Source organism: Alligator sinensis, unplaced genomic scaffold (genome assembly GCF_000455745.1).
Source record: "Alligator sinensis unplaced genomic scaffold, ASM45574v1 scaffold768_1, whole genome shotgun sequence".
Classification (NCBI taxonomy): Eukaryota; Metazoa; Chordata; order Crocodylia; family Alligatoridae; genus Alligator; species Alligator sinensis.
The window spans coordinates 7,272-18,574 of NW_005843163.1; the positions used below are offsets into that span (position 1 = coordinate 7,272).

Sequence of the window (11,303 nt, forward strand, 5' to 3'; positions counted from 1 at the left end):
GAGTCCTGGGGTTTTTTTTGTGTTGTTTTTTTTTCTTAAAAGGGCTGACCTGGCCTGGGCAGGGCGCCCGTGTGGGGGCCCAGGGGCTCGTGTGGGGGCCCAGGGGCTCGTGGAGAGGCCCCCCCCCCCCGCAGCACAGGGCAGCACGGGCCCCCTGCCCAGCAGTACCTGGTATACTGGGGTATTTTTTTTTTATTTTTTTTTTTTACAAGTGCCAGGCTGGGAGAGGGGCGTGGGATGGGCCTGGCCTGGCTGATTTGGAGATTCAGCACTAGCCGAATCTCTGAATCAGATTCAGCCAAATCGAATTGGGACAGTGATTTCGAATCATCGAATTGCTGTCCCCCAGATCGGCCGAATCCAAAGTGAATACTAGCCGCTTTGCACAGGCCTACTACCCAAGTAGGTCTTTCTCCAGGTGCTACTGTTTTGGTGGAGTGAGCACACTAAGTACAGAGAAACCCTCCCCACTCCCCCCAGCCCCCACCATGGGTGCCCTGCCCAGGCCAGGTCCGACCCTTTAAGAAAAACAAACAAACAAACAAAAAAAACCCCTAGAAAAGCCCCAGGACTCACCAATCCTGCAGCAGTCTCTAGGCTTTGGGGGCTCATGCAGAGCCCCCTACATGGCATGGGGCAGTGGGGATCACCCCCCGCCAGCAGAAGCAGAGAGTCTGGAGGTTTTTACATTTTTTTTTTCTTTTTCCTCTTAAAGGGCCAGAGTTGGCCTGGGCAGGGTACCCATGAGGGGCCCCTAGAAAAGCCCCAGGACTCACCAATCCTGCAGCAGTCTCTAGGCTTTGGGGGCTCATGCAGAGCCCCCTACATGGCATGGGGCAGTGGGGATCACCCCCCGCCAGCAGAAGCAGAGAGTCTGGAGGTTTTTACATTTTTTTTTTCTTTTTCCTCTTAAAGGGCCAGAGTTGGCCTGGGCAGGGTACCCATGAGGGGGCTAGGGGAGCAAGGGGGGGTGGGGGCTCATGTAGAGCCCCCCCATGCAGTGTGGGGCAGTGGGGATCACCACCGCCCCCCCCGCCTGGCAGCACCCGGTGAGCTGGGGCTTTTTTCCCCCTCAAAGTGCTGGGAGCTGGGGCAGGTGGAGAATGGGCCTGGCCGATTTGGACAAATCGAATTGGAACAGTGATTCAAATCACTGAATCGAATCACTGTCCCCTGAAAATTGGCCAAATCTGAAGTGAATACTAGTCACTTCACACAGGCCTACAAGCCAGCTGTAGCTGAGGTACTAACTAGGATCCTGCTGTGCCTGGGAACAAGTAAAGAGCTGAGGTCTTGTAGGGAATTACCATGCAGGGTGAACAGGGGCACTGTTAACCAGGATGCTAAGCATTTTAGTTATAACCAGAGTGTTTATACCTTTTGTTCAGGTTATAGTCAGTGGGATTGCTCATTATAATTAGAACTGATGGTTGGGTGGGACTCAAAAGGCGTGGCTTGGAGGGGCATGTGTTCAAGGGGCATGTGACCGCTTTAATCCCTGCCAGGGCTCAGGCTCAAGGCACAGACAGAGGCCAGGGAACCCAGCCCACAAGAGGGGCAGAAGATGGCCTAGAGAGGGGCAGAGATAAGAGCCCAAGTGGGTGAAACAAGGCTTGGAGCCCAAGAAGTTAGGCTTGGTGTAGTTGGTTTAGGTCAAAGAGACCAGCCAGAGCAGTTAGTCAAAGCTGGGAAGGACAAGGCCCCAACAAGGAAGTGGAGGCCTAAAGTAGCCTGGTAGTTTGGGGCAAAAAGTGCCCACCAAAATAGTGATTAGAAACACCTGCAGGTGAGAGTCTGAGGCTATGATTAGCCATAAGGCAATGAGTGCCTTTGGGAGGCATGTGTGGGCTGGGAGGGCCCATATAGCAGGGTCCAAGAGGGAACCATGAGCAGAAGATAAGTTACTGCTCACTAAGACCCGTGGGCAGCCTTCCTTTCCAAGTTATAGCAACAAGATCAAGGCATGAAAGGAAAGAGAAAAAGGGAAGGCACCTTAGAATTTAAGTGGTGCAGGAGTCAAGTCCCCACCAAGGAGCTCAGCAACAGCTATCCCTGGTGCAGGCCCTGTTACAGGCCCCCTTTTTTGTCAGTTTTAGGGGCTAGCTACACCCACTCTCCAAACACCTGTGGTGGGCTCATTGGCCATTGCCCAGCGTGCCAGGCTCGGAGAAGCTTGATTCCGATTGGTGGGGTGTTCCCACCAATCAGGCAACACTTGGGGAGGGACTGGTCTGCCCCTACTCAGGGCAAGGTGAAGAGTCCAAACCTTGTTGTAGACCAGCTCTACCTCACCCTGATTGGTCCCTTTACAATCCAGGGGCAGAGGCTCCAGAGAGGATAAGAAAAAAAACAGCGTACCCAACGTGGGCAGATGTGTCGAGGGACAGAGGAGAAAGCGGGGCTAAGAAGAGCTGCGGAAAAGTAGCGTAGCGGGTGGATGCTGTTGCCCTGAAGAGCCCCTGAAGATGCCTCTTGCCAAATAGGAGTGGCAGATAGCTTCAGCCCCAGTCAGTGCGTAGCACGGCGCATGGGGTGAGACCATGGGAGCTGGGTAAGGCAGCTCAGGTCTCCAGCCACTTGGTGCATGCAGTGGCGAAGGAAGCTCAGACCCTGGGAGTGGCATGCGGCAGCTCAGGTCTGCAACCCCCGGTGTGAGGCTGGGAACCTGGAGCTGGTGTGGCACGGTCTGGCAGGTCCCTGACCCTGGGAGCCGCTCAAGGGAGCTTGGGTCTACCATTTCCTGGCATACAGCCAGGACTCATGTGCACGCTCAGTGCACTGCTGCTCCCAGGCAGGGACCTGGGCCTCAGAGCCACAGAAGGTGGCCTGAGCCCCCCAACCATGAGCAGCAGGCAGAGCCCTTGGTGCCCAAAGTGAGGTACAGGGCTGCTAGGGGATCAGAGGCCCCACAGAAGCCAGAGGCCTGCGCCTCCATCAGCTGAAAGAAACCCCAGCTGGGGTGACAAGGACTCCACATTGCCCATTGGAGCTGTGAGTTAATCAGGGAAAGGGTTCCCACGGGAGGAAGCCCCTGGATGGGGGTCTAGCACAGGGCCTTGTGGGGAAAGGATCTCTGGCAAAGCTACTAGGGACCGAGAAGTTCTGGGGCTCCTTCCTTCTCCCCTTTTTTGGAGCAGTGTCAATGCTCCTAGCATCAAAGGGGAGTCTCTAGTACTGTGTCATTGATACGCTGAAGGGTGTGCAGGCACTTCATATTCTGTAGCTCCTTATATTTTGTTATTTCTAATGTGAGTTGTTGTTTAACTGTTGTATATTGTGTATATATATATATTTACCCGTCTTGCTAAATCCCTTGTTGATATCTTTCCCCACCCCCCAGTGGTTCGCCAGTATTTATTTGCTGTTCATCTATATTTACTTGTTGATTATTCAGACTTATCTGTGCTTACCTGTTTCAGATTAGTTACTTACCTGGGCTGGGTTCAAGGCCATTGGTGGTGGTATAACTTCCTAGTTGCCAATTATAGAATATAGGCTTACATGTAAAGTCTATATATTGTATATGTTTATTAATATCACTTTTGGGGGGGGGGTGTGTATATACATACATACATACATGTGTGTGTATATTAATAAACCTGTATATAGTTAAACTATTTTTGTCCTGACCTGACTCTATAGAGAGCAGAGGGAATGGGCCAGTATTGCATATCCCTGTCTCAGCACTTCTGCCTGGCCACCCACCCCTTCAATTTGGAGAGGGGAGCAAATACTTGGGTGCACCCAGGTTACACACCAAATACTTGGTGCCTGGGAAATCCCTATCTAGAGCCTTTTAGATAATCTCTCCTGCCTTTGTGTCGACCCAGTGGCCCAATAGGGGCTAGATGAGCCTCCACTACGTGATGAATACCTCAGTAGTGATCCCAACTGCACTATGCAACAACTGTACTGTAAAAAGAAGGACTAAAGTGGAGAGTTCAGATTTAAAATACCCACATACTGATGACCCCAAACACCTGTCCAGACCAGTATGCTGAAAATGGCCTCTGTCTATAGAATCAGCACTTGAAATTCAGAGCCAAACTTGGTGGCTTTAACTCATCTCTTGTAATGTGAAACAAAATAGACTAACATGTAATGTTTTCCCTCCTGTTTGATATCAAAAGCATTAATTAAAGAATGCCTGATTGAATCAGGCATGGGCTTCCCATAGGAGGAAATTAAACACAGTCATCCATTGATGCTGCGGATAGAAATGCATCACAATGACTACTGCAGTAACAATCACAGAACATTTTAAAGAAGGTCAATAGCACATATACCCTGGCACTTCTAAAATAAGACCTAAAGACTGGAATTGAGAAATATAAGTATTTTGGTTTAAAAAAAATATCACTACTTTTTCATATTATTTTGTAGAGTTATTCTTGACAAGACAGGAGAATTTTGTCTTTTTTGGTAATAAGATTTGATGAGGTGTAATAAGAAGCCAGGAAGGGGAAGAAATCTCACTATTCCTAACCCTTCAGCAAAGCCCCTGCATTAAATGAGAAATCAGCTTGTTGCTTAGAGCTCCTTTTCCTATCATCTGTTTGCAGAAGTTCATTACTTAATTCCCATTCATATCGCCTCTGCAGAGAATAACAGTCTGATGACATTTCAGTTAATCATAATCTTCCCCTTCTGTGACAGCCTGCCAGCAGCCTTTTTGAAAATAAACTTGCAGAATGAAATTTTTTAAAAGAAGGATTTCTCTCAGTCTCTCAGAGGAGGGGGGGAAAAAACTGACAAGATGAATGCTTGAGAATATTTCACAAATGAAAGAATTTCATACAAGCTTATTACCATTTTTTCTCCATCTCAACATTTTCTATGCAATACTGTTGCCAGTCACATTTTTAGTGACATATCTTTACACTTCACCTCTATCCCTCTCTTATGATACCTCTATCACATCTAGAGCATGCTTAGTAACAAGGAAGATGCTATGCATCTCTAGGCACAGACTCCTCTTACATGAATAAATATACTAATAGAGTGATTAAGTAAGGGAAGAGGCCCCTGCATTTGATCGTGCATGAGAAGTTTATAACATAATAAGTTTGTGCCAAGATCTCAAGCTATTACCTTAGATGCAAGTCACATTAACCCAAATACTTCATTACCACTGCTGACAGATGTGAACCCCCCCACCCAAAGAACAAACAAACAAACCCAAATAAACCCAACACTTTACTGGAAGAGGAAGCACATTAGTTTGACCCAGCTTCTCAGCATCTGTATAGATTGCATGCTTCAGCAGGTTTTTTGGCACTTTTGTCTAATAGCTGATTCAATCAGCGAGTAGATAAAAGCACCAAAAAGCCCCAATGAAGTGCCCGATCTATACAGACATTGGGTGAGCCGGGTCAAGCTAACACAATGCCTCTTCTGTACATGTGCTGCACTCAGGGTGAGGGCATGCTGAGCTGAAAGTGAAGCACCATTTTTTTCCTATTGATGAATGGAAAAGATAAATATGAATGAGGTGGGGCTGAGGAGGCTTCAGGAAGCTTGAGGGAAGGCTTATCGATGCTCCAGGCAGCAATGAAGCTCACAGAAGCCACTGGCTTTTGGTTGAACTTAGATAAAGGAATGCTTAACACGAGAGCAGAAACTAGTTAAACCCAGGTAAAGGCTGAAGGCCAGGAGGTAAAGCTACAAACCACCAGTGTAAGTATAAAAATAATCAGATTTTGCAGTCCAAAACCAATGTAAATTGTAAATGGTCTGCTAGTGTCAAAGTTTTACAAATGCTGGCCCATTTTTGCAAACCAGCATGAAGATGAAATGATCAGAAGTCCAGTAGCACCCCATCTTCTACATGGATGAAAGAGTTAGGGAATGGTGTCATCCTATGTGAGCACAGCAGAGAAAACCATGACTTCATCAACAGCTGCAGGCAATCAAGTTTAGGAGCATGCTGCATTGAAAAGCTATTTTACCAACACCATCACTTAATTCTATGAACCCTGGATTAAAATTCCTTGGAAACCTTTTTGAAATCTACCTGTGACAGTTCTCCATAAACAGACAGGATGCCATCAATTAGCATTTAGTTTTTAGAGCAAGACACTTCCAGTGTGACTCCAAAATACATCAGGAGCCACTGATGAGCCACCAGCAAATCCCCTATAAGCATACAGACAAAACTAAGAAGGGTTACTGAAGTGCAGAAAGGGATGGAAAGAAAGAGATGACATAACTAGGTGGGGTATCAGAGGGACAGAGACAGGAAGAAAACTAGTAGGTCCAGAAGGCTCTCTCAGGAGCAGCAGTTGCAAACAGCCTTCAAACTGAAGTGGCTGCTTCAGTGCCTCCTGCTTCTGCAGAGTTGACTACTTGTGGGTAACAGCCCAAAATATGCTATAGTATATGGAGGAGAGCTAGCTAGTTGGGAGCAGAATCCTTGCCTGGAGAGGAAGTAGGTCTTTGTCAGGAAAGCACCTAGTCAGCAAGGTATTTATGACAAGGAAGAACTGTTAAAGCTTACTGCATGCTTTTCAGGGGCCTTATAGCCAGTTATGGACCACAGAGTGCTCCAGGACTCAAATAAATACATTTCTACCAATTTGTCCATCTTGTCTGTTCCGTGCAATGCTACAGTGAGGGTTCAGAGTTGAAATCCTGATCTCCTTGTACCAACAAGACTTTGAAGAGTAGTGATTAGGCACACTGAGAAGAGCATAAGGGTTTTTTTCCATGTCCTCTCTTTAAGGAACTACTGTAGGTTCCTTTGCCCTTTAAAGATCCTAGTCTCCTGGTTCTCTAGCCCATACCAGCTACCCTTTGATCTTCCCAGAGGCCTGACAACATGTACCACAAACTCTGATTTTCTCCCTATCTTGTATAGAAGGAATAGCACCTTAATCATCCCCCAGTTGACTTACCACACCTTGTGAGGTTTCTATTGTCAGGCTGCTTTTTGCCAGGCTGTTGCAGAAGAGGCTCCTGAAAAAGTTCTAGACCCCCTGGAGGCTGCTCCAACCATCTGGGGCTCCAAGTCTGATCAGTTTTTTAATGACTGACTTTGCCACAACTGGGGAAGTAGATGTTCTATTTATTGAGACAGAGAGGTAGTTGTTACCTCCGTTAGTCTGAAGTCAGTCAGAAAGCAGGGTAGATTTGCACCTTTATAGACCAACTAAATTGTAGACAATGAATTGGAGATACATCTCCAATTTAGTTGGTTTATAGAAGTGCAAATCTACCCTGCCTTTTGCCTATTGCAATAAGCATTATATCACAGGAAATGTCTAAATAGATGCTTCCTCCTGCAGCTGACCAAACTTTTGTTACATTGATTAAAATCTTTCCTGGATGACAAAGCAGCATTATAATGACTCTTTTCGGATGCACAGTCACCCAAATTCAGCAAAAGGAAGGGTTATATTTTGAAATGGGGCATGAGAGAGAAAAACTGGACAAGACCCAAAAGATCTAACTGGAACCAATATAACCTTCCTATAGTTGTTGGTCCATCAAAAGTATGCTATAATTACCAGGCGATGGAGTTAGTTCTTTGCTCAGGCTGTGAAATCTCATACATTAAGTGCCATAGACTACTAAGGTCATTAATTCACCATTTCCAATGAAAGAAAAAAAATTAAAAGGACAGTATTAATGTCTGTTACTTCCAAAGATAATTATTTTGGTTGTCTCTCTGTTGTGTTTATTTTTTTCTTTAAAAATTAGTAGAAAAGCCAACCCCCCACCCCCATCAATTGCATACTTTGTTTACAAGAATTTTGTCAGTAATAGCACCCAGATTCCTTTCTTTCAAACCTTCTCCTTCTGTAATGGGAAGAAAATTCAACCCACTACTCACCCCCATGGTCTATCTGGCTTTAGCTTCATGCAATGTATGAAATAATTACTCTGTGCTTCTACCATAGGAGATGGCTAAATGTAGGACTGGTAACCATAGCAGCTGCAATAACTAAAGAAATATTCCAGTGTCAGAATGTACACGAGATCTGTTGCTTTAGCCATACTTGCACATTATTTTCCATCTGCAGTATCATCATGTTTCAAAATGGCCCAATATTTGATGAGGAAAGAGACATTATGCCCTGTGGAAACCAACCTATCTCAGGAAGCTGAACAGCTTTTGGCAGTTTCTTGTAGTGTCTGAAGCTGCTTTTCTGGAGCTGACTATCTTAGGCATTCAATCTAGGGATTCTCTCTCTTATGGGAAGGGTCAGCGAATCACTTTCTATACTGGAATTATTGGTCCTTTTTAATCATCAGATGCTGAGTACTGCCTGGGGCAGGATGAATATATTCAACTCCCAGCAAACTGGAACACACTAGGAATTGTGGATTCCCCAGTCCCTCATAAGATAATTATTTTTTTCCTTCCTTTAATTTCTCTCCTGAGATGTCTACTGTTTCATTGTGCACTGCTAAACCAAAGTGATTAGTACTCCCACTGAGACCAGTGGCAAAATGTCCTCTGTGAATTATGCACTAGATCCACTCATGCTCATATTCATATCACAAAGCCCATATTTCAATGTATAGTCCCAAAGTAAGATATACCAGAGTAGTGACCCATAATTTCTCCCCAAATTCAAGTCTTTTAAACTTCCCCTCCCCACTCCCCAAGTATACAGAGCTACAACCAAAAAAGAAGGTTGCCCAGAGACTACTTTTTTTTCAGTTTCTAATTATGGTAGTTCCCCTTATATATATATTCAATAGTGTTAGAAAAAATTGAACAGCATAACATAATTGCAATACTCATCTGATGCTCCCTTATTAAACAAAGAGAACATAGCAAATTATCTAAAGTGAGACTGGAGACAGGAATCCATGGGACTAGAGAGCACTTCTACAGTACAGATTCACATGGTTGTTTGGACCTCCTCAGAGAACAAAATGTGCAACAGCCACCACCTTAGTCAAAGCACAAGTAACTGAATCAGAAACTTCCTGATCCAGAAATATAAGCTGCTATGGCTTGAGCCAACACTCCATAGCTGGGTGATTTTACAGCTTACATCCTCTGCAGATCACCACAGAAGAGCACAGGTAATGTGAGCACACATGCACGCACAGACACATACACACAGCTACATGCATGTGGCTCATCTTGTATGTGGGGGAGGGTGCATCATACTCTTCTCTGCTGATGTAAAAAGTTGACAAGGCCAAACAATGGAACAGCCCTTATACTTAGGACAGTGCAAGGACTACAACAGTATTTGATCCTTTCACAGAGCCTAGGAGGGTAAACAGATCTTTGGACACATATTCAAGAATCATGCACATGGTGACTATTTGTTGACAATGTGTTTTTTATTCTACTAAACCTATTTCCCATATGAAGCATGAGTTTTCTACAAGGAATGAAATAGAGGTAATGATCACTGGGTTCAATAAAAACAGGCATACAATGAATGAGAAGAACTAAGCATGACATGATAGACTCTTACCTTCAAAAGCTTGTCTAACTTTATCCCAACTACACTGTTGGTCCAATAAAGGATATCACCCTAAGAAGTCCTTGCCCCTCACAGCTTCTGGACCATCGCAGGCATACAACACCACTCTTACATGATAAAGAACTAACCAAAAAAACTTTAAATTGAAGAGCAGTAGGCAACCTCTGTAGTCTCTCTACCTAACTAACCTGAGGGACCAACTCCCAATTTCCCACCTCCATAGTTTTCCAAGTTAGGGAGAATCTCCAAATCATAATTTCTATCACTACAGCAGGGGTGGGGCTGGAAGGGACCTTCTGGGTCACTCGGTTCAGTAACCTGCTCCTGCAGATACCACATCATATAGTTCCTTTTATCAACTGGTCAAGCTCCATTCATAGTTTTTTTGCCCCTACTACTCCAATTGCTGTTCTAGGAATTCATTCATGAGATTCATGAGTAAGAGAGAGAGTACTATTTAATAGTTCATAGACTTTGAAATGTTCTATAGTGGGCCTCTCGTCTAAGTGGAGCACTAACCCTGCAAGAGTTTGCTTGGTTTGTTTAAAAACAAAAAAACAAAAAACCTTATGAGATGACAACTTACATCGATCTGACTGACAGTTGATTTTATTAAAATAATATTTTTATTAATAATATAAAAGCTTCAGTGAGAACACCAACATCTTATTACACATTAACTAGACATAAATAAGAGTGAACCCACTTTGGTTGGTTACTTTTTCCCACAAAACTATAAGTATCAAGGAATAAATTGCATAACAGCCTATTGGCTATTTTTTTAATTTGGGGGGGTGTAGGACCTACCCTCAGCACCACACATCAGACTGCTTGACAGCCTAAGCCCCTGGAATACCAGGTCTTTAGAGTCAACAGTTTGGGACACCAGCGCGTTCCCCACTTAGAAGTGATCTTCCCCTTCTCACCTGCCATGTCTTGTTCTTGCTCAGTACGAAGGAGGTATCTTGTTATTAGAGAGTCTGTGCATGGGTTCTGCGGGTGCCTTGACTACGGGGCTCTGCCTCCCTTTTCACATGCCAGCCAGTTGTTTGGATACTGTCGGATCTTTGTCTCCAAGCATATGCAGTGACCATCTCTCAGTCTCGTCTTCAGCTAGTGGCATACTCTTAGGACACCGTTCCTTAACATAGATTATGGCTTAAATCATCCAATGTGTCAGTTTATCAATTTAATCAGTTTTAAATGTGTCAAACTTAAATTAATCTTGGTGGGACCTCCTTTGGGGCCAACCAGGCATTCGAATCTTGAATCAATTAAATGAACTTAATTCATTGTGATAAATAAAATTAATTCTCACAAATATCTGTTTTGCCTCCAATCAGTTCATTTAATTCCTTATTCCTAGTAGTCATGTCCCCACAATCACATTAAATCAAATTCACTCCTTACCAATTCATTCAGGTACCTTACTTAGTCTATTTGACCACTCTGCAACAGCAAACTGCAACCCCTGGTTGTTGCTCTGTGTACTGGTGTGGTGTCCTCCTGCAGCTTTTCTCAGGTGTCTCAGGGGTTACTGAAGAGCAAGAACTCCTTGCTCTCCAAGCTCACCCTTGCTGGGGTTTCTAATGATAACACCTCCTGTCTTCTGCTCCTGGGGTTTGAATACCTTGTACCAGGTGCTCCTCTGAGCACCCTTGTGGAGACTCCTCTGTCACTGGCTCTCTGGCTGGATCCCTGCTCTCTGCTACCACTGTGCTCTGGTGACTGAGCATCCATCTCTCTTGCTTCCCCCCACGGGACATCCAGTTTTATCAGCAGCTCCCTGATGTCTTCCAATCCACAGGGAGCAGGAACTGCTGAATAGGGGCTGTGTGCAGGACCCTCCCTGCT

At 44.9% G+C, this 11,303-nt stretch overlaps 1 long non-coding RNA gene across 2 annotated transcripts in view; it reads right to left on the bottom strand.

Moving 5' to 3' along the window:
* The window catches only part of LOC102376082, a 16,239-nt gene extending 4,956 nt beyond the window's left edge, over positions 1-11,283 (bottom strand). The window contains exon 1 of one of the 2 annotated variants that reach the window (XR_001359098.2): positions 10,376-11,283. This is a non-coding gene — a long non-coding RNA (uncharacterized LOC102376082). Of the gene's footprint in view, positions 1-1,992; positions 2,257-10,375 lie in introns of those variants that run through there. The other variant, XR_001359099.2, reaches the window with a different exon arrangement.
* Between the last annotated feature and the right edge of the window lie 20 nt (positions 11,284-11,303).